Raw genomic sequence first — 23,210 nt, 5'->3', positions numbered from 1 at the left:
TTCTTTGCTTAATTTATATACCGCAGGTTACACGCCGAAGCACAATTTGTTATTGATATTTCTCGTTTTAACACACACCCGTTGCGTAATGAGCCTGTATAATTCGAAATGTCATATTTTCGATGCTATCTAAAGCTTAATTACCTTTGCGCCTATCAGATTAACTGGTGAGCGCCTTGAAATATCTAAGCTTAGATACATATGTAGGCAATTACACGGTTTTCTTAGGTACTTTTTGTTTCTCCAAACCCTCGAGTTATGTTTATGTACTACTACCATGTGTTGCGACAGTAAATTTACTGATGGTTTTACATACATTTTTCTTATTAATAAATCATTTAAATGCGTTTTTCATCCTTAACCTTTAACGTCCGAATTGATAAATGGCGTCTTAGTGTTTATATTGCTTTATTCCATCATTAGAGCGCTTTTTTTCTTTGATGGAATCGTAATTAGACGGCATGTATATACGGGCGTATAAGCCCGGTAGACTCGGTTTCGTGTTAGTTAAGGAATGATTGATGATGCCGGTCGTAATAAATTTCGGCCATACTATATTCACGAAAATAATAATAATTGTGAAAAAGTTGTTTTAAAATGTTGGACCCTAATAAGGAACGAGAGCACCATCAAATATACTGGAACAGGTTACAGCCGCGCACGTTGAAAAGTGACCTAACATAATCAAAAAGTGACGTTTCTACGGTCAATGAACGCCAGATAAACATGACCTGAGTTCGATAGGTCTCTTTTCATCAAATAGGAATCTGCTATAACTGCAGGAAATGTCATTCATCGTATTCGACTACTACAGAGTGTGTAGAGAGATCAGAACAGAGTCTGTATGCCTAGTCAGGACATTTTCTTAAGAAACTTGACCAATTTTTTCAAATGTCAGATGATTAAAGTGTAAATTTAACAGTTGCCTCTCTATTGGCGAGTTAAAATCGCAGCGCCATTTGTAACTAAAATCTGACAACTAACATTGTTTATTTTGTTTATCTGTACGGTACCGCAATTCAGTTACGGCGAAAAATAATTAAAAAATAATCAACGTAAACACAGACGGTTAGGTTGTCCGACATTTTTCCAAAACTGACCACCAGAGGCCGTATTATACCTTATCTTTGGCTAACAAGATTATTTTGACAGTTAATTTGTAGCTCTTGGAATGCTGGCTATATTGACCACCTTGTATCTATAGCATAATTGTCAATATGTTATTTAGTAATAGATACATATTGAAGCATAAATTTTAGTTTTAGTTTTTCCACACCGGTATTATAATTTGCTATGAAAACATTTTAAGCATTTACCTGTTTTTTCTTTTAACATTATGGCAACATTCCAATTTCTTTCTGGCTCTGATGAGGCATTTAGTTTCATTTTTCCTCTACGAAAAGGCGTTGAATGTTAAAGATGCTGTGGTACAGAAGAACAAAAACCAAATCTTCTGGACAAGTTGATCCATATCCAATGCTGTATTTCGTCGTCCCAATACCTTAAAACGGAAGAACTAATGACTATTTAAAGATACATGTTAAAGAAATTTAACACATTTTACCGGCATTTAAAATGTAAAAAGCCTATTTAACGTAGCATATTGTTTATTAGAAAAGAAAGAAGATCACCCAATAACCAATATGGCCGCCATATCATTGTTGCCTAAAACATGCAATATTTTTTTCTAAAGGTGTTTCAAAAGTTTGTACAAGTAAATTAATAATTATTTACGTTATAAGTGAAGAAAGTGAAATGTTTGCTCCCAAACAATTTAAGGCGCGACCCGATGGAGAGGGTTTTAAAATTCGAGAGTGCAAAAGGCAGTTTACTCCAGAATTACGCTTCTAATTTTTTTAAGTGTGATGTTTTATGAAAAAAACAGCAGTTAAATATTATGTCAATAATAGTACCTGGATGAAAACTGACGTAATGTCACCTATGTTTATCAATTTGTCGAGAAAGTGTCACTTACTGACTTGCTTTTACTGGTGGCACTTTTCCTCCCTAGAGAGGAAGAGGAAGGGAGTGAAAGTATTTTCCTCCCTAAGTAAAACTGAAATGAATGGTCTTTGACACTTCCTTGGCAAACATATCCTTGGTAACAAAACCTTCTTTTCCAACATTATCAACTACTGCTTTTCTTCCTAAAACATGGAAAAAAATTAGATACGCAACTCTGGAGTAAACTGTCTTTTGCACCCTCGACCTTTGAAATTATTTCCGGGAGCAAAAGTTGCACTTTCCTCCCTTGTAGTCGATAAAACTATTATTAATTTTGAAGTAAATTTTGCTAGTTTATGTCAGTCAAAAATTAATTAATCAAATTCCAGGGAGGTACTAGCGCTTGTAGTCTTTTTTTACATTGATGCTTGGCCTGTATTCTGAATACAAAACTAAATTTAGCAAATATTGATATCGAAATGGGGTTCAAACAGAAATCACCGACAAAATGACGTTGGAAAAAATGATAACAATAAGAGCCATCGGGACCCCCATAAAAAGATAATTCGAGGGCCCCGCGGCACCTCAAAAGAAGCGAGAAATTATTTCTTCGGCGTGTATGCAACCTTAAACGTTGGGCCGACCCGATCACAAAAATTTAATTGGTTACGGTTTACGGTATACCCCGCCAGACTGTTTGGTACCTGCTTTGTAATCGTTTTTCGGTACCGAGGTGAGATGAAGAGGCGCAAAAATCAACAGCCTCGTCTGTTGCTAATTACTATGCGGTACCGAAATAATCGGGGATAATTTATAAGTTATATGGCACTTTGTACGGCGGATTCATTATATCGCTTTTATCGCGTCGTCTCGCAAAATTTTTGAGACGCACGTCCAGATAAGACTCGGCTTTTTGTCGGTTAACTCTATGTTAATTAATCCACCCTAAAGGACTTTTTCATATTCATTAAACCACAACATGGCGTTTTACATTGCCAAGTTTAGTGCCAAACTGGTGTCTTGCCATACAGCTTAAATGTGACGTAATTTGACAGTCAGTGACAAACACCAATCAAGTTTTCTGTTAAAGCACGTAATATCAACTGTCAGATGTGTCAAACAGTGAGAAAACCATTGGCCGCCATATTTAGGCAAAACTCTTCCCATTTATAAATGTATTTACTAATGTAAAATACATTTTATTATTAATTTACTACTACACTGTACGTAATATTTTTAGTTTAGAGCACTTTCAAGAGTCCGTCGGACTTGTGGAAGCGCCTATTTCCGTGTGTGATCACGTAAAATTACCTTTAAAAAAATTCAAAATACAATTTGTAGTACACGTCACAGATCACATTAGTAAATCATCTAACTATTTTATGTGTTAACGCCGAAGAAACCACAGGGTGTCCATTTCGCCGATAATATACGTTTATTTTGTATCTCTGGCCGTGACAAATTCACCATAATTCGTTTGTAAGCCAAACAAATTAACTAAAAAACCAAACAAAGTTAGAGACAACGTATAAATTCCAAGGGACGGAATTTATTCGTAAAAGCAAATTATCATAAATAACAAATAAATTTCAAAGGATGGACATAATATTTTTGTTGGAATTATTGTCCGGTGCATTGCTAACCACTCGTAAATATTTGTTTATGGCCCGGAACCAATCAGAGGTTCTTATTCGGATTTAGTCTTGATGGTAAGGCGTTTTAGCATTGCTGGTGCTTCATCAAATCTAACCAAAATACTGGTAAGTTCTGATTTATCACAGATTTTTTTTAACTATAGTTCCGTCAAGAGGAGTGGTAATAATGACTATTACGGTTAAAAAGAAGAGGAAAAACTGTGGTATTGTTGCAAAAACCGAGGTGTGAAAACTCTTAAATATTATTTGTACGGGTGGACCAAATTTACATATACGTATTGATGGTTTAGACAGAAAGGATCGTAAAAGATGAGCATAAAAAGTTAAGCCGCCAGATTTAATGGGAATTTACACTTCTTCTGAGTATATGGCGTGTAATGCTTTAACACTCTGTTAATATCTGATTGTTGTTCATTTTTTATTCGCTGGTTTAAATCAACCAACGGTCAACATTTTGCTGATGTGCTTAACTTTGACCCAAGATGCCAAAGAAAATTCAATTTCAATCTATCCGCAAAACGAATAGGTTATATTGATAATGGAAAAAAGTAATCTCCATTAGGTAAACCTTTTTCGTTCCGTTCGTAGGTTGGTACCAAAATGTCTGCCCCGGCCCGGAATACATTAATTTTTGGTGGCGGGCGATAATGGACGGGACATTAAGGGTTTAATAGAGCGAGTCCTCGCCCTAAGCGTTGATTTTTTAATGAAGCGGCAACAACAAATAAGAGAAGATGCCGCCGCATGGAAAATATTTATAACGGACGGCGGTCTTTTTTAAACCAACTGGCGTCCGATTTTTTCGATTCATCTGTTCGCCCTTCGGCTATTTCGGCCCAAAAACGTATTTAAATGAGATTTTTATCGGTGTATCGGTTCGCTCTTTTTTTAAAATAAATGGCGACCCTAAAAATGCTTCTTATGAGATCGCTGCCATCTTCCAGTAATAACCAATTTAACGACACATTGAAATCAACCCAACACTAGTTATTTAAACTTAATTTGGTAATTAACTGGAATGGTTTGGTAATTTTTCATTTCAATAATTATTAACATTACGGGGAAATATGAAAAGATGTCAAAAGCACTCGAGTATGCTAGAAACTGGAGGTTGGTTGCCTAAAAATGGTAACTTCATCTCTAATTGTCTACAAGTTAAATGTCACTCTCGGTCAAATCATATTGAACAATCGCAGTTGAAAGACCGGTTGAGTTGAACTGCAACTGGCAGTTGAACTTTCCCATAAGAAATGCATTGCTGTCAAAGTGACATTTCTGAGTTGAACCAGGTTCAAAGGTTGAACCACTATTGTACAACTGGGCCTTTGACAGCAATGCATTTCATATAGCAAAGTTCAACTACCAGTCGCTGTGATTGTACAACTGGGCCTTAACGTCAATAATTGTTGTTTCTGACAGAACACTGAACTAAATGGTTAGATAACTAGAAAAGCATAAACCTACTTTTTGATGTGCTGACCGAAAAATATATGTAGTGGATAATTTAAGTTTTTTATCTCGTGAAAGTTAATTACGATAAACAGATCGGCTCGGTGATCGATCCTTTGAACTGTCCATCCTAATTATGGCGGCGTTGCCGCCCAAGTCCCTTTCGGTTCGGACATCATCTGCCGATCGTCCAGCACTCCCATATAACAAATTCGAAAACACCTCTGGACCCGATAATCATTTCATGAGCAATTTAAATTTACACACTTCACCTTTATGTTTGCTCGGGCCCGCTCCTTTTAATAAGGTGCCGATGCCAGTGTCGTAACCCACCCTCTTCTTCTTTATTTCATTTATTGGGCCTCGGCTATCTGGTAGAGGGCGTTGGGTGTCCCGTTACGCCACTGTCAGTGATACATTATGTCCGAGAGAATTCTTTCTATAGTCGGTTCTCTTCGTTCTTCGACCGTGTCGTGATTTATTACATTGAGGTCTATTGTTTCGCCCTATGGGGAGCAGGTAAATGTGGGTTCCAAACAGCCAGGTGTACCACACGAGATCGGTTCCCCCGACACCTTTTAAACCGCATCTAAGTAAATATATCGTGATCGAGTGCTCCAAGTGTAACACAAGAAGATTATGGTATACGCTGGTTCGCTTATTTGTTTCACTCTAGAAGAATGACAGTATAATCCATTGTTACCAACCCTACAAAATGAGTTGTCATATTGGAGGAAAAATTCTCAGTTGGTAACACTAGTGGCTTTCTCAATAGTAGTAAAAACACAAAAGTTCTACACATCTTCCTAATCCAATTTCTTGGTTAACGTAGCGAAAAATTTGAAAACATTTCAGCCAGCCGAGATCTGAATTGTAATGAAGCCCAGATGATGTATATCTAGACAGTAAATTGGGCGTAAAATCACATATTATGCAATAATTCTAGTCACTGAAATATTTGCATATCATCTATAAACGATTTTTTTAATTTATTTGCATAAATCTCACAGTATAAACAGACTTAGTTTACAAAAAACACTTTTGCAATATCAACTATTTAAAAGTAATACTTCGATTACTTGATACTTCGATGGAACTAAAAAGCAGCTCCGGCCCTGAAAAGATGTTAAATCTACTGGAAAAACGGACGATTAAACTATTAAATCTCTCGAACCCGTCTCAAACTTAAAAAAAAACTTATTATTTAAAACGTATTACCCAACTTAAACGCGCGGCGAATCGATGAAAAGATTCGTGTCCATTGACTTCTTCGCTTCTTCACAATAAGAAAACGCCCGATCGAGAACGATTTACCTTTTCGTCGTTTTTTTTTTTTTTTTGGATTGATCGTCTCCATAAAAACCGCTCTTCAAATAATTGTATTTCGTCGCAAACGTCGACTCTGTATCATTTAGTACACTGGCAAATAACCACCATCCAGACAAAGTGAACTACACTGGAAAAGTGCAATATATTTATACATTTTAAAATGAGAGTGGCTTGAAGAAATATTTGTGGGGGGTGGACACGCCAACTACAAAAAGCTTCCACTGAACATCACTAAATCTAGAGTGTTTGGAATAAATTCAGAAGTGACATTAGCTCTTGTACTAAAATGGGACCGCTGAAGGAAATTGATTTTTCTCCGATCGGTTGCGTGTAATCGACGGTGGGGGAAAAAAGCCACACCGATCGGGAGCAGTTTCGAGGAAGGCGGTTTTTTTAAATTTCAATTTTCTGCCGGATTTAAACTAACAAAGTGTTTAAGAGGCCCGGCTAACTTTTTTTACCCCGATGTATACGATGGGCGTTCGCCTATCTCGAACCAAAACCAATAATAAGCCGGGAATCGGCCAGTCATCGCGGTTGCTAAGACTAAACGGTAGACCAGATGTTAACAATGAAGAAATTTAATTAGTTGGTTGTAAGAAGAGTTGACAAACTTTCAGATTCCGTGATTAATATAAAAAAATGGCACTGCAAGTCACATCCATGTCACTTTGATACATCTACGGTTTGTTTATTTGATGACAGTCAAGCAATGAATTCTTTTGTCACCATACTAGAGTGGACACCCATTTGGCTTAGTAATTTTTGAGAGGTATTCAAGCTGTTGCTGTACTAAGTGTCCACCATGTGTGTGGTAGGTTGGTTTGAATGACTATCATAAAGGGGAGCAAACAACCACAAGGTAACAACAAAACGTCTCTTTCAACAGCTTTCGAGTAATAATTGAACAAAGCACGGCACGCTATTTCGCGCCCTGATGATACCTCTTTGTGGACGAAAACCGGTCGGCATTCCTGTGCACCGAAGGCATCAAATAAAAATTCGTTTTTCCAAAACGCCACAAAAGCGCCCCGCAACCTGTAATCTTAGAAAATACACATACACACGCGTTATTATTATGATTTGAGACTTTCTACCAAAAATTCAATTAACTAAAGCACAGCAATCAAGTTGAACTCTTTCCAAAGCTCATTCACACTGGACTAACAACAAAAATCAAGCACCAACTAAAAATTGAGTGTCTAGTCATTTACAGTGGAGTAAGAGCAAACAACTCCAACTTTTTCTCGTAGAACGACCCGTTCATTTTTACCAAAAACCAACAAATGATGGTTTTCAACATAATAGCCTGTTCAAACAGCCCAAGTGGTATAATTATAATAATGTGTTGGCGCATCTTTTGAAGATCCTGGTATCCCGTCGCTTATAATTATTGTTCTAACACCATCAGGTAGATGCCGCGGACCCATGTTGGCCTAGTCGACAGCCTTTAACAGTCCGAAGCCTTCGGGGTTCTTTATGACGTTGCACAGGTGCATTTTTCACCAATAATACACACTTAAAGTGTTCCAAATTAATTTGTTGATACTTGAATCTGTCATGTCCCCTCTAAGTGTTCAGTCTAACAAAAAGAAAAGCGAATTCATTGATTTAAGAAGCTTTATATGCTAATATTAAGTGTCCAGTCCAAAACCGTGAGAAATGATTTCATTGATTGAAGAATCTGTCACTATCAAAGATCATATCATTCAGGTACCAAAACGACACCGATGTAAAATTGATTATATTATAACTATCAATTCAGTCTTTAAAGTCAGGTAAAGTTATATTTTGCAAAAAATACTACAAAATGAGCAAAAACTGGCCCCTCTAGCTCTTCAAATTTCTTCAAATATTTTTTATGTTCCATAACCAATATCTATCTGCAACGGTTTTCGAGATATTTACGTTCGAAAAATGAGACATTGTCAGTGTTTTAAGCTCATATGGTCAACTGAATAACAGCAAAATCCTCACCAGCTTTATCTTCTGAGGGAGGAATCCATCCTCTCGCTGGCCGATGAATTTCTTGTCGGTCTGTATCCTCCAGAATATGAGGTGTATTCAGGGCTAGAAGCCATAAACATCTTGTCTTAAGTAACTTTGCGTTTTTTTTGTGATGCTAAACTCAAAAAGTAGTAAAAAAACATCCCTAATAGCCCCCCAATCTTTCAATTTTCCTTCCCTTGTCGCTTCACTCCTCAAGATTTAATATTGACAAACGGTCAATAAAATCTTCTGTCTAAAGCTTAGTTCTCATAACCGCGTTTTGCGTCTGACGTCACCTATTTCCTATTGGTAGAAGGAAAATTTGAAAATGACAGCCCGCAAGAAGCTAAAAATGTTCACTTCTTGCGTCTGCTTCTAGTGTTTTGACATTTTGGACGACGCAGAGGGCAAAAGTTATATCTGAATGGCAAAACTGAAAAAAAAATGAATAAACACGGCAGTCACAGCAGAAATGAGGTAGGTTCCCTATGTTTATATTCTATAAAATATAGGTTAATATCTCAAATTCATTTTTAGTTTTTATGTGGCAATTGCCATGGAACTTTGAGAATAGAAGATATTTTCATTCATCCTTGTTTCCAAGGCGACAAGAATGAAGAATACACTTCTGCAAAACATGCTGAATTAGCCTCGGAATTAGCTGAATATACCTATTTAAAACTGTAACAGTTAAGTTAAAAAAATAAACAAAATATTAACAAATTGTGACAACTGACAAAAATATCGTGTTTAGAGGCAACTACTGTGAACAGGGAAAAAAGTTTCGTCAGATCTGTCAGCTGAAAATTTACTGTTGACCAATAGGAAATAAGTGACGTCAGACGCGCTATGTATGAAAGAATGTACTTGACTTACCTCAGTCATCTGTCAATCTTAAAATAACATACACTGTTGCCATCTGTTAAAGCTGAGGGTGGTTTATTTTATTCTTTTTTCAAGCTTGTTTGTTCACATCACAAAAAGAATGTATATAATTTTGTTGTTAGTTAAGTTTAAAAAAAAATCTCATTAAGCTCGTCGACTCGGCTATTCGCAACACGTATCCGCTCTTTTAAAAGAGTTATATTCCTTATCGCATAAAAGTTTACGATCATCTCTCAACGCAGGGTCATAAACGTAATATAATGGAAAATAAAAGGCTTCTCTCTCGTTTTAGAAATTCGCCACCCTCGTGCCTGGGCCCCTTCGGCCTATTCGACTAAAATGCACTTTACGAAGCACTAATGTGCAATTATTAGCCCTTCGCTAGTTACATTCCAGGTCCGGATTTGACACTTTGATCTGAATGTATTTATTTGGTTGTCAAATTGCTTTTATTTATTAAGGAACTGAGCGCTATTCCACGCCTCTTTAAAGAGGTGATTGTCTTTTTTAAAAAGTCCTTGCTGATGCGTAATCGTAAACCGCAATTGGCGGAAAATGATGTTGAGGAGCACATAAAATACCCTCGGTAATGACGTTAAAGACTTCTTGATAAGCTGGTAATTTTCTAGATACCATTAACTTTTTTCCTTTCAGTAACAACTGCAGTAAAAATCGTATTTACACTCACTCGTAAAAGATTGAGAAAGAAGTACGTGTCACTAGTGTCAAACGTGACAGTGTTGCCATGTCAAACTAATTCCTCGAGGGTTAAATTGTTTAGGCAACCAAATATTTATGAAACATTTGGCCTCCGCGGAAACGTGTTATTAATATCGGGGCATCTAACACCTTTTTAATGCCTTTATGGTGCTCAGAGGGGCAATTACTACAGGTGAAAGACTACCTGCCCTCTATTTAGGACTGTTTTGTAGATTCCCGAAACCGATCCGCGCTGTCAAGGTGCTGCCAACACAAAAATGCAAACATTACAGTGGTGTCCGCCACTCTATACTATCAGTTTTCCATGTTTAGAGCAAAACTAGTGTATTGCCATGTTGTTTCAATTACATTACCCAGAAGTGGATTCAAATACACCACTTTGGCTCTAGCCAATGAAAAACGCTACTATTGTCAGTGTTGACTGTTGAACTCAAAATGCAGGATAGAAAATGATGGATCCGCGTAAGTTGTCTGCAGTCACGCCAATGTGCTGTATAAACGGCGCTTAATCCTAAAATCGTGCACCTGGAATGCACATACGATTATACCTCTTCATTGCGGACGTTGATGTAAATTTAAAATAATAAAACGCACAATTTAGCAATTTCGAACACGCAAAGGGGGTTCGTTAAGTCAATATTTTCTTTAAGCTCCCTGTCTTAATATTAAGATATCATTTATTTTTTCAAAATGGTGATTCAGACGACATCAACAGGTTTTTTCTCTCTGTTATTAACACGATCAGGTCTTATTTAAAAGTAAACAGTAGTAGACAGTGAACATTGTGGTTTGGCAAAAAACTGGATAAATCATGTACAATGATACTAAAGTTCGACTAAAAGTTTTTTTTTAAACTCCCTTGTGCTATTGGTGCAATGTTAAGTATTAGAAGTTATGATTGGTTGTAGGATAGTAAAGTGGACGTTATCTCTCGGTGTCCGATTAATTAATGGGTACTCGAGACAAGAAAACACGTTCGTAAACGAGTCTGACGGAATGTCCGCAACAACACAATACCAATCGCGATTATTTGCGATCTTCGTCGGGTAATTGTCCTTCAATTGGTAGCCGGACGAGTTGGAGCAGCTCCGAGCGGCTCCGGCCTTAATCACAGGACCGAACGCTGATCCGAGCAGATCAAAAGCGCGAATGGGCTCGGTAAACAGCAATTAGCCGGCCACCACAACCACCTTAATCATGCCGTGGCCGCGCCATCGCTACTTTGACTTTGTAATGATCATCGCTAGAGAGAACCCAAAAGAATTTGACTGTGTCGCAAAACCTGACCGAATTCGTCCGGGAATGGACGCCGAAACGATCGGAGCGTGTAAACGACGGTCCCGCCCCTGATGATTGACCGATTGGTGGATAGAAAGGCGATGCGCGCCGCTGAGGTTCCATTCTGTCTGGACTGCTAAACGCGTTTTGTTTCATTACTCTGTAGAATACAGTGACGGAGATCTTTCAACAGGATGACACGACATGTTAAAGAAAATTCAACGCACGTCACTGAACTAGACCAAAACTACAAAACTTACTTGTCTTGAGCATGAACCATTTTTTTATCAGAGTTAATTACTATCAATTTTCCTCTTTAAAGTGTTGTGGTGGATAACGTACGACACTGTAATGAAGAAGATAAAAGGAAAGGCCAAAAGTGCACCGTCAGAACGAAGATTGAAAATAGCGGCTCGGTCCAAAAGAAAACAGGTGTGAAGTGTGTAAATTCTAAATTGCATGTAAATTTATTAACTAATTTAAACCGTATTGGAATTTCAAAAATGATAATGGGATCCATCGTGGCGGGAATTGCTTTTAGAAAATGGAAAAGGGCATTATTAATTGCGTTTGAGGAGGCTTTAACGTTCGCTCTGTGGTAGGTAGACATAAATAAAGCCGACCGATTGTCACGGCTTAAATTCATGAAGATTACACTCCGGTCGGGCCGTTTAAATTGTGCAACAATGCCGACGGATTAATACGATTTGACTTATCTGATTCTAAACGCGAGAGGAATAATTGCGCTTGTCAGGAAACCCTATGTACATCCATAAGTTTCGCGAACGCTCCACCATTAAATTATTCTCATCTCCCGCAATGATATGTTGTTATGATTTTACCAGTTTCATAATAAATTAATAATATTCCATCTATGACTTAAAAAGTGCAGAGTCAATCAACATTGGCAACATCGCTGATGGAGTGTCATATACCTTAAGAAAATCATTCATGATACTTACCAGCAATTCTGTTTGATTCATCGTGGACAACAGACTACGTCAGGTTTGCTCTCCTTGATCCATCAAACCGCCAATAAAAATATCCAGCACAGGACTTTGGATTTAAAACCACCTAAAATGAGTATATAAGATTAATGTGTCAAAACTTAAAATAAAAAAAATTGTTCTGTTATCTGATATATGCCATACTGATCACTATCTCAAAGATGACGTGTACGCGAGTATCTCGGCCTAAATCAGCTCAGGAAATCGGTTCCGATTTGCGACTTGAGACTGAATATAGAGAGAGAGAAATAATAATTTTCGATCCGATGGCAATTTCGCATGCAACGCAACGGGGTAATAAAAAAGATCGGTGAGTAAAATCACAGCGTTCCAGCCGGAATAAAGGGGCGTTCACAAGAATGCGTAATTACACGCAGACCAATAATGATTGATGAAGAACGGGGCCCCGGTTACCGACTGCTTTATGGCATGCGATGTTATGCGTATTGTGTACGCGTGAAAGGATCAGCCGATTTGTGCTGTTTTATCGAAAACTAGTTATTGTTTTAGCTCTTAAAAAAAACTAATTGGTTTCAGGTGCTAATTAAATCGAGGAAAATCTGCCCCGCTGATATGCTATAAAACTTTAACCGATCTTAAGGAATCCATTAATCAACACGTCTCTATTTCACGCCGCATACCACAAACGTTCAATAGCCATAAACTTACACTATCAAGAATGAATAACAAAACCTAATAAGCTAACTCTCTAATTAATCAGTTTTATTATTTGTAAATTGTTAAACACTTTTTTTTTGGAATGACAGATCCTGCAGAAATTTAACATTTACTATAATGAAAGGGATACTTAATTTACTGTAATAATAATAATCAATATTGTGTTCTTATACATCAGTTTTTAATTAAATTTTATTCACTTAAAAAAACCACTATTGTGTGTTATTGTAATCAATATACAAGCCCCAGACTGGGACGGTCCCTTCACACACACTTTTATTTGCCGGATATTAAAAGTAGAATAGATCCGACCTATAGAAACACTAGTCGGTTCTTTTTTGACGATCATTGGTTCCATTGTATTCCAAATGCCCTAGTAAAGTCCATTAATACGTTTTCACGGTTTGATATTTTTTTAATCAAACATGATCCAGATACAGTTTGGTCAAATTAAGTATATTTACAAAAGAATAAACATATTTTGATTAATTATACAGCTGACGTATTTCCAGTATATTTTCGAACAGATAAAAAAAATGGGAAGAGGAACCCTCTGAAGGATATTTAACTTTCTATTAAAAGCAGTTCCGCCAAAACAGTCGTAATTCGTTTTATTGATGTTTTGTCACCCCGATTCATGTATTTATTTCACGGACATTAGGCATGAGGCCGCAAAAGGACAAATGTACAGTGTCAAACGGAGAAGACACGGTCTCGTACACCGCAAACTTATATTATAATCTGCGAGAAGGGCACATTTATAACACCCATATGCACAACGACCCTCTTTTTCTCATTTTTTTTTGTTATAGTGTCAGTAGCGTACCAATTCAGCAGAGTAATTCCAGCTGGAGGCTGCTCAAAAGGGTTGTCTACGACACTGGCAGCACAATAGGGCCCCATAACGTATCAATTAGTTCTGCGTAATGCGCAATTGTTGTCCTTTTAATAGAATATAATTCGGAGCCCGATATTTTGTCAACTAAGCAGAGGGGTGTGTCAAAACAGCCCCCGATTGGCATAAATCTAAAAACGTAGGCAAAATGCGCCCAGAGTCCAAAGTCGTGTTTTTCTATGTCGGCACATTTAACATTGTGGTTATTTATGTCTCGACGAGGTAAATATTGACCCTATTATTGGGGATGGTTTTGCCTTTATTGCTCAATAGGTTCACACACAACAAAACTACCCTCCAGTGCTGCCTAGGTTTGTGTTGTGTTATATAAACTCGATTAACTCTGCAAATCAACTGTCTCTTTTACATATAAAAAACCACAATATTTAAAAACCATTAGACACCCAGTAACATTGCATTTTCTAAACCACTATGGTATATTAACAATCTCAGTTTTTTGCTAGTTCAAAGAGTTGACAGCATTTACCGTTTCATTCCCAAAAAATCGCGCGGTCAACAACTTTCGACTGTCTTATTTATAGGCACGACAAAATAAATAAAATAAATGCACCATTAATATTACATTAAAAAGTTTTTCAAACCGAATGCTACGAATAAAGACAAATCAAAAGCGGAAAATTAGCTTTGGGTTTCGGATGAATTTGCCGAATATTTGTGGGAGAAAAAAAACAGCTTGAAACTGTGTTTCGAGTGAACATTCAAATTTCTTTTTGTGCGCCCAAACTCGAGGTTTTGTGTGACTAACAATTACTATAGAAAAAACTTAATTTAGAGATTTGAAAGACATTAATTTGCCTAACACGGCTAAATGCATAATTCCAGCAAATTAAATAGTTTCACTGAACGGGAAAACACCAAAATGGCCTCCTTAATGACCACCATTTGGATGCTTTTGTTATACCACAATCTATAGCATTCTTACCGTTGACTTTGGTGGTATATTCCTACTTTAATCTGGCAAAGAGTACAAATTAAGAGACTTCTGCTAGAATATTACTTCCATCTGGACCTGGGCCCTGCTGGTGGCCTTCACTAGGAGCTTTTAGCCGGACAAGAGCCTGTAATAAAAACCCACTTAATATAAAAGCACTAAAAGCTCCAGGGTAGTGCACTTACACTTGTAAGTCACACACACAACAATTTTTGCTAAAATTACGAAATATAATACGTTTTTTAGTAACAATTCTTCTAAATACTAAGAAACAAAAAACAAACCTAAATTCTTAACATCATAGGTTATGAGAACGAATGATATTTCTTCTTTTTCAATTAGGCGGCTTGTACTAAACATTTGTCATGTGACCTTTGACATTCATTAACTTTTTGATTTGTTTTTAACTGCTGTAGGTTTTTTGTCGTTAATCTATATTTAGTATATTTTATTAATTTTTAACAAATTTACTAGACCTAGCACGAGGAAACGTATTTGGCAAAGCCGCCTGCTTATATTATTTATTAACTTTGGGTCACATGACCAGTGGTTAAATGACGACTTAGATGCACGATTATACTCTAATTGCTCCGAGATGTTCAAAACGAAACAAAGTATGTGAAGGCGTTTGGAAACATTTTAAATGGTTTATTATCTAAATATCACATGACACTATGATTACAAAATTACACGGAGGTCACGTGACTTTTGGATCAGGAGGCTTTTGGCTCCGAATTAGAAACCGAATAGGCTACTCTTTTTGAAAGTTACATTTTTTTACAGGATTATTACAGGTTAATAATAAAATACTTGAGTAGTGTAAACAGGACTTTACTGACTGTGCATAATGGTCGTTTCGTCACCTTCTTGGGAGACTTGCAAATTGCCTAATCGTGTTTATAATTCTACAAATATCGGTTCAATTTACAGTTCTTTGTAGTGGCTTTAACAGAAAAAAAAACTAAACAGAATAGCTTTAAATGCTACGCCAGATTTAAAAGTCAACCATTCATTTTCTCCCAGACCTTTGTCGTCCTATTCATCTTTACAAATACACAATCCATTATGTAAGTTAATTATGTGTTTTAAAAGCTCCGGTTCGAATACCGTGCCCGTTCTAGAATTAGTTTTAACCGAAACTGGAATATTTTAGTCTTTTACTGTAAAATGGTTTTGAAATTTCTGCACGATTCAGGTGGTTAACAGTTGGTGGTGACAAAAGTCTTCTTCCTTTAAAGTCTGGCCTTTGGCCAGCTCAAATTAAACGTGTCAACTTTCGGTTTGGGCTCGGTATACGTTTGGGGGCAAACTCCCACCAAGGCCTGGACGTGCCCAGGGCGGCACATATCAAACAAGCGTTGAGCCGCGGGGGCCCATTGTCACGGTGAAAAGTTACAAGCCTCCCGCTCGGATCATAATACGCCTCAAACCGACACCTCGGAAGACCGACCCGAAAGGCACAAAAGCACAAAATAATGTTTTACGATCTTATAAATAGTCGTGTTGACTCTGGCGACGTCAGGAATTAAACACGCACAATGATACGGTTTCGTGTGCCAGGACAATTGAATGGGAAAGGCCGATTTCTTGTGCCTTTACTTTAAAAATTTGCAATTTCATATCAATATCAATCGCCATTGTAAATTGTAATGAAAACCGAATCAATATTAATGTCGACCTGATTGGCAAAAGCGCCTATTTACAAAGGGTAATTGTATTTAGTGTCTTATACACGTTTCAGTGTGCAGGTAATTACACGTCAATCACGAGAGCGCTTTTTCCAACCGAGTGATACACTCGTAACGATAATTTATATTTATGATTTTACTATTGTTTGTCATTAAACGCTTTAACGCTTCAAGTGACTGGCTAATTTGATAATGACACTGGAGAGAAATTGTTGTTTAACTTGTTTTTTCTTTATATTATGAAAATAGCGTCTGACAGGGTGTCACATGTCAATGAGTTTCTTATGGGTAATTTACAGCACTGTGTTAAAAAAAGGCAACAAGTTGAAAGCTGTATTTTTTGACCATCCTGTTAGTATAAGTCTAGATTTTAAATTTCTGACTTAAACAGTATAATGGGGCGAAAAAGCAATTTAACTTATCCGTCAATGCAAACATAATCTAGCACCTTTAAACCAACATTAAAATCGGATATCAGATTCGGACTGACGCTTTTCTTGACACGGCCGCACGCGATGTTTGCTAAAAATTGATCTAAATTTGCATTTCAGTCAGGACCGTCGGAATACATTTTTAGTACAGAAGCAATACTTGAGATACAGTTATAATAATTCAGATGTTTCTAAAAAAATACAATCCATCCCTGAATATAAAACTTAATTTTTTGTATAATGTACTCGAACATCTTGCTTGATATTTAAATAAGAGTTTTCATAGTAAAGTCCACCTCTGTCCTGAAATTCGCCTTATTATTATGTACTTACACTGTGCTTTGTTCAAACTAATCTGGGCAATTTTACTACAAAACAAACGTCATGCAATATTGGAATTTTTAATCGTGCAAACAGAAGTCTATATGAACGCACGAAGGTATAAGTTTAGGTGGTAAACAGTGGTATTTTAACAGACAAAAATAGACTATAAATAAACTAAAGACAAGACAGTGCCTACATGTGTCAAAGATGAAGTATTTTATGTGACAGAGCAACCATTATTCTGATAAAGTAGAGACATATAAACATGTAACTGGAATTTACATAACGGCTTCTCGAATTAAAAACCGTATGTCCGGTTTTGCCTAAAAACTTGACGAAATTTGGTGGTACAATGTTAACAAAGCCCCCGAAAACAAATGGGAGGAAGTCCCCGTTCGCGATTCGCCACGCTCTCGAGACTTTTTTGTCGCTATTTTCACCAAAAATCAATCGAATTTTGTTAATTAATTCGGCCACACTATAATTAACTGACATTGCTCAATACCAACACACAATGCGTAATGAAATGTTAATTAGTGATCTATTAAGCAATGCGAAGCTAATTCTACAAAATTGACAAATTTGAGTTTTTTTACTAACATCCTTGCAGAATTTACCAGGGACGTTTTTATGCAAAAGCTCCGAATCTATGTTGGAAAGCCCCCTAATCGCAAAAAAAGTTAAAAGAAGTCTAACCAATTTCGAAATCAAAATAAGGCATATTTTCAGCTTTTTCCATTTTACTGTCTATCTCCCCTATCAAAAATATAACTAAAACAGTTTGTTTAAAACATAAAACATGTTGCCAACAGGAACAAGATAAACCATCTGTTCAGACCCCTCTCCCCTTCAATTTTCATTCTATGTCATATTTTAACATAATTACAAGGGCCCCAACACCATGAAACTGCTTCCTAAGTGTCCGATGAAGAATTGAATGCTCGAGAACTATTTAAAAAGATTGACGCCTTTTCCGGTGCTCGTTTGATTTAATCACACCTTTTAGGGACTGGGCCAATGATATATTTTCAGGGAGGGTTGGACCCCCTTTTGCATTAAACAGTTTGTATGCAAGTTTGATATTTGTAGTTGTATACATATAAAATAGAAAAGTGATTGAATTGATGGCTACAGTCACAAATCACTTTAAAAAAGTTAAAAAAGTGGAACACAAAAACAATCTTAGTGCCATCTGTTATCGAATGGGCAAACTATTTTTGACTTTTGACGTAGATTATGCTGGGATTTTGGATAAATAGTTTGTAATTTTTAACGTTTTATAGTTTATAATTAAAATTGACTGTATAATAATATTTTGGCTGTAACATACCATTTTGGAAACTCCCAGTCAAAACACTTTTACCAATTCACATTCTGCAATTAGGATTGGATCTTTTATCATCTCAATTGTTACACAACAGTTGAACCACAGGACGAATTCTGAATGGTTGATCCTAAAATAGACCTAGTTACAATATAATTCAACAAGTTTGAACTAAAAAGAATGTAGCTTTCAAGAAAACTTACCCTACTTGCTCCTTATTTGTTTAAAAAACAATCCTAAATCCTGGTTCTACTTGCGTTAATTTTATGGCCTGGTTACATGGACTAGTTGTTGTAATACAGCGAAAGGCCAAAGTTTTTTCTTTTTTGTTGAATATTTGAATAACAGAACTATGAACAAAACACAACACATAACATAACCTTCAAAACCAATGTCAGATGTCAAAATATATTGACATTTTTGGCAACTTTTTTCAATTTCAATTGCGACATTGCTAGTCAATGAGTAAATCCACCGCCCTCTATACTAGAAAGCCTAAAATGTCACTTTTAATGGCGGCGTTAGCGGTTTTCGTTTTATACAGAAACGTATGCAGATGTAGTAAAGAATATGTTTTTTTTTAAATTGTTTCGTGTAGTTGATTGCAAGTTGTGAGTGAAAAATCAAAAAAGGGTTAATTTCTGATCCAGATATGTATAGATAGAGCTTTTTTATACACAATCAAGTCCAGCCTAAACAAATTGGTTAGAACATTTGTCCTGGAAAGTACAACACACAGCAAACTAGTTTAAACACTGTTCAATGTAAGAAAATCTGTAAATCCTTGAAACTAGGTGAGCAAAACTGGTAAATGGTTCTTATGTTATTACCAAGAACATGCATTCAAAACTATTTTTGTTGCTCTCACAATAAATGATGCTTTAAAATGTAACTTACATACCTGTGCAAGTAGCAAGTACCTAATAAGTTTACTGTACTAGAAAGCACTTGTACTTACCATTGAGTTTAGTGTTGGAATAAAATCATTCCACTTCAAAGTGTTCAACCACTGTTGAGTTAGATCCGGTTTTTTGTAAAGTAAAAAACTGACACGGTCGGGCTTTTTCCTGAATTGCTGTTACAATGTGGCTTGAAAAACTTATGAACGGCAGCAAACCAAAATAACTTACGCAAATAACATCAAGTTTTGATTTTAAACCGTAAAAATTCAACTAATCCTCAAAAAACTCAATTTCCACAATACAAACAAACGCAAAGTCACCACTATTTCCGCCATATTGGAATTTTTGACAAGCACCTTCTAGGCTTTCTAGTATAGTAGGCGGTGTCAAATCTGAAGTGGCCCCATAAAGGAAGCAGAAGCCATATTTCCCTAGTTAGATAGGGGATTCAAGAAGGAAGGATCAGGAGGTAACAATATACCCCGTTTGTGCATTTCTTTAAACTCTTGTTCAATGTTAAGTGAAAAGAGCAATCTTCTTAATCTTCTGGAAGTTTAAGAAATAAATAAGACCTCTAATGACAGTCAACACATCTGCTTGAATGACCAGCATAATCACCGTCTTCAGATCTCTAAATTTCTAACCCCGGCACTACATTTGCTCCTTTCTTTCCTTTTTCCATTTTCCTCCTGCCTAAATTTAGCCTCCCCCTTGTGATCTCTCTATGTCACGCATATATAAAGTAAGCATCCTAATTCTATGATTGATATTATTTTGGTTTTGATTTTAACATTATTTTTAATTACTTCTCTGTCAATGTTCATCTGTCAATTTCAATTTTGTAAGCATTGTTAACGGTCTTATTATCAGCGCCACCTATAGCCTTTGAATTCGAATCCCAACGGTTCCCTTATCCTCGCTGTTTACAGCTTATCAAGGTGGTTTTAATGTTTTTTTAATTCTTACACTTTATCGTCCATTTTGTCCATACTGTCTGTGCGGAGTGAGTGGAAGGGCTGTAGTTACGTTTTTGGCGGACCCAGGGCCAATGTAGCCCTTATAAAATTAATTTAAAGAAGGTTGAAAACTTGACGAGGTGATTTGTGAATAGTGGACAACAGCAGATTGATCATCGCCACTAATCTTCTGACCGCCATACTGAACGATTTTTGTCTCCCACTTTAGTTGCTATTGTTCCTTCCTGCTATGTTTAAATTTTTTTATTTATTTTTTCGTTTTCTTTACAAAAAATCTGTTAGCTAGTTTTATCACTAGAAAATTGAAATTGACAATTATTACATATTGTTATAGCGAAATTAAGCAAGGTCAGAGACAATACAATAGAGCAAACAAGCTGATGATTGTTTCAAGTTTTTCTGTTGTACAAAACCGCCGTGAAAATGTGGAAAACACCCGAATCCAAAACAATAATCGTCGTTGACCACTATACACGATTACATTTCTCTGAAATCGTTTTAAATAATCGCCATAGAAGCAAAAAAAAAAGTCATAAAGGTAGCTCGCTTAAGCGGTTTCACACCGAATAAAGCGCGATCGTGATCTATCGAAAAATGGCAGGAACCCGTGCCGCGGCGGTACTTTTTTGACATTTTTTCGCGTTATTTAATCTTAAGACTCCTTTCTAATGCTGTGTATTTTTGAAGATATGTGAAGCATGAACTCGTCAAAGCGTAAACCGCAGTTTCCAACTGTTTAGTCGGTCTATTGGCTACGCGGTCGAGATTAATTTTAATTACATCTTTACGGACACGCCACAATGAAAAAATCAACCGGTAAGTAACCATCTGGTTTCGAACAGGTTGAGTGAAGCTTTTTTCCACTCTGTGGATTAAAGGAAACGTTCGGTAACCAAGTTTTTTCTACGTCCATATCAACGGGTAACAATGTTTACACGGCACATTTTGTTTTGGTTCTTGATAAGTTTCGAAAACTGCACGCGCTAATACAAATCAAAAGTTGCGGTTTTGTTCCTATTATAGCCACTATACTAGCAGTAACAAAGAATTACTATATACTTTTGTAATAAATACCAGTCAATTTAAACGCTGCTAAACCGATTCCCAGTTGCGTTGGTTATGTGCCATATAGCTCAAAATAAAGAAGAGCGTGTCTGTTCTATCCGTCAAACACCGTAAAATGTATGGTACAATTCAAATTAAATTAAGATGACGTCACATTTTAGAACCATTATAAAATAACTAACAGCATCTGTCAGTTGAGTTATCTGACAATTTTCAAGTGCACCTTTTTAGCTTGAAAAATCATTATAAGGTGCCAAAAAAAGGTAAAATTACCAGCCAACATAGAAATAGATAACATATAATTATATCACAGCTGAGGGTTCTTCTAGTAATTAAATAGGCATCTAACGAGGCGTTGTTTAAGGGCTTCAGGTTCACACTTAAACTGTTTTTAGGGGGCTGGCCACCTTCGCTCTTTAAATTATCGGTGTTTTTAGGGTGGGCAGATGTTCAGCAAGATGTCGGCGTTCGTACATAGTACACATGACAGGAAGATATTATATAATTTGTTCACTTCAAGTCGGTAATTATTAAATTATCTTGCTTGTATCGTGAGACAGATCCAGTTTTATTGATATTCAAATTACCGCAAATGGCAGTTAATGCCGGATGTAAATCATCCCGAGCCGGCCATAGACGTAATGGCGAAAAAGAACAAAATTGTTGTTGTTTATTATTAATTTATTCGCGCGAGGAAAGCGAACTCCATTTAGCTACGAAGCGAAGTGATAATATTTAACCCTGCCATTGAGGTATTAAAGCTCATTAAAGTAGAGCTATATAGTGTCTAATTAAGGATGCATTAAAATGGGTTGAATAACGATCTTTGGCACTCTGACACTTTAATTACCATGATGGTCAATGACAAAAGATCGACGGAATTAATTTCGTATAAATATTGACAGTGTAAGCAACAGCATAATTAAATTTTATCTAAAAAGGTGCAGAAGATACAAGTAACTTTTATTTATTGTCAGTATAAATTTTGTTACCAATATGAACCTTGTTAACAAAAATATCAAACTAGTTTTGTATGTATGGTTGCATAAATAAAGTCGAATTGACAGTTGACAGGTGACAGCCATCAAAATTGACATTGACTGCTGCTAAAATGGATTTATCTTACCATGTTCATGTGTATAAGTTTCTATCACAGCATTTTTACTCTACATGATTCAACGTTGTCCGTAGAATCCGAAAAAGCCGGCAGACAGGTGAAACAAACTGGCGTTCGTAACGCGATGGGCGTGGTCGCACGCCACTCGACCGGTTAAAATAAAAGACAGACGAGGCGACGTGATCGGCTGGAAGCACCGCCCCCACGGGCTACAGGGGCGTGGTCTCACAATTGCTAGAGGGGTAAAGGGAAAGGGCACCGGCCCTCTCGAAGTTTATGTACCGAAAAGAGCGTTTTCGGTACATAAAGCGTAATTTAATGTTGCTGATCTGACTTTGTATTTTGCTGGGATAAAATGTTGTTTTTGGTCAGACGCGGAATAAGATAAATCTCGGGCGATGTTGGAGGGTTTTTGGGGATTTATTATGGGCCATTTTGTTGGTACTCGAAATGGGGAAGCTTTTTATAAGAGCACAGGGGAGGTTTTAGTAATTCCCAAATTGTACTCACCTATATTTGTAAACTTAACATTTTCAATGGTGTAATGTTTACTGTGCTGTCATCCCGTCGGTCGTATATTATCACCCTTTTTGTGTACAGC

The 23,210-nt window shown here is 36.6% G+C and overlaps 2 long non-coding RNA genes across 2 annotated transcripts; both read right to left on the bottom strand.

Annotated features, from left to right (window-relative positions):
* Positions 1 to 8,373: 8,373 nt before the first annotated feature.
* LOC145733998 (uncharacterized) lies at positions 8,374 to 15,077 on the bottom strand. The gene is made up of 4 exons (XR_014179319.1): positions 14,967 to 15,077; positions 14,773 to 14,908; positions 12,212 to 12,323; positions 8,374 to 8,447 (listed from the first exon to the last, which is right to left on the bottom strand). It is a non-coding gene; the product is annotated as an uncharacterized LOC145733998 (long non-coding RNA).
* Positions 15,078 to 18,224: 3,147 nt separating this feature from the next.
* LOC145733999 (uncharacterized) lies at positions 18,225 to 19,858 on the bottom strand. Its single transcript, XR_014179320.1, has 2 exons — positions 18,752 to 19,858; positions 18,225 to 18,678 (listed from the first exon to the last, which is right to left on the bottom strand). It is a non-coding gene; the product is annotated as an uncharacterized LOC145733999 (long non-coding RNA).
* Positions 19,859 to 23,210: the final 3,352 nt, after the last annotated feature.

The sequence above is a fragment of the Ips typographus genome, linkage group LG9, assembly GCF_016097725.1.
Source record: "Ips typographus isolate SLU linkage group LG9, UJ_Ityp_2.0, whole genome shotgun sequence".
NCBI classification, from domain to species: domain Eukaryota; kingdom Metazoa; phylum Arthropoda; class Insecta; order Coleoptera; family Curculionidae; genus Ips; species Ips typographus.
Note: the sequence above shows the minus strand (reverse complement) of the source record. Positions and strands in the feature narration are given on the sequence as shown.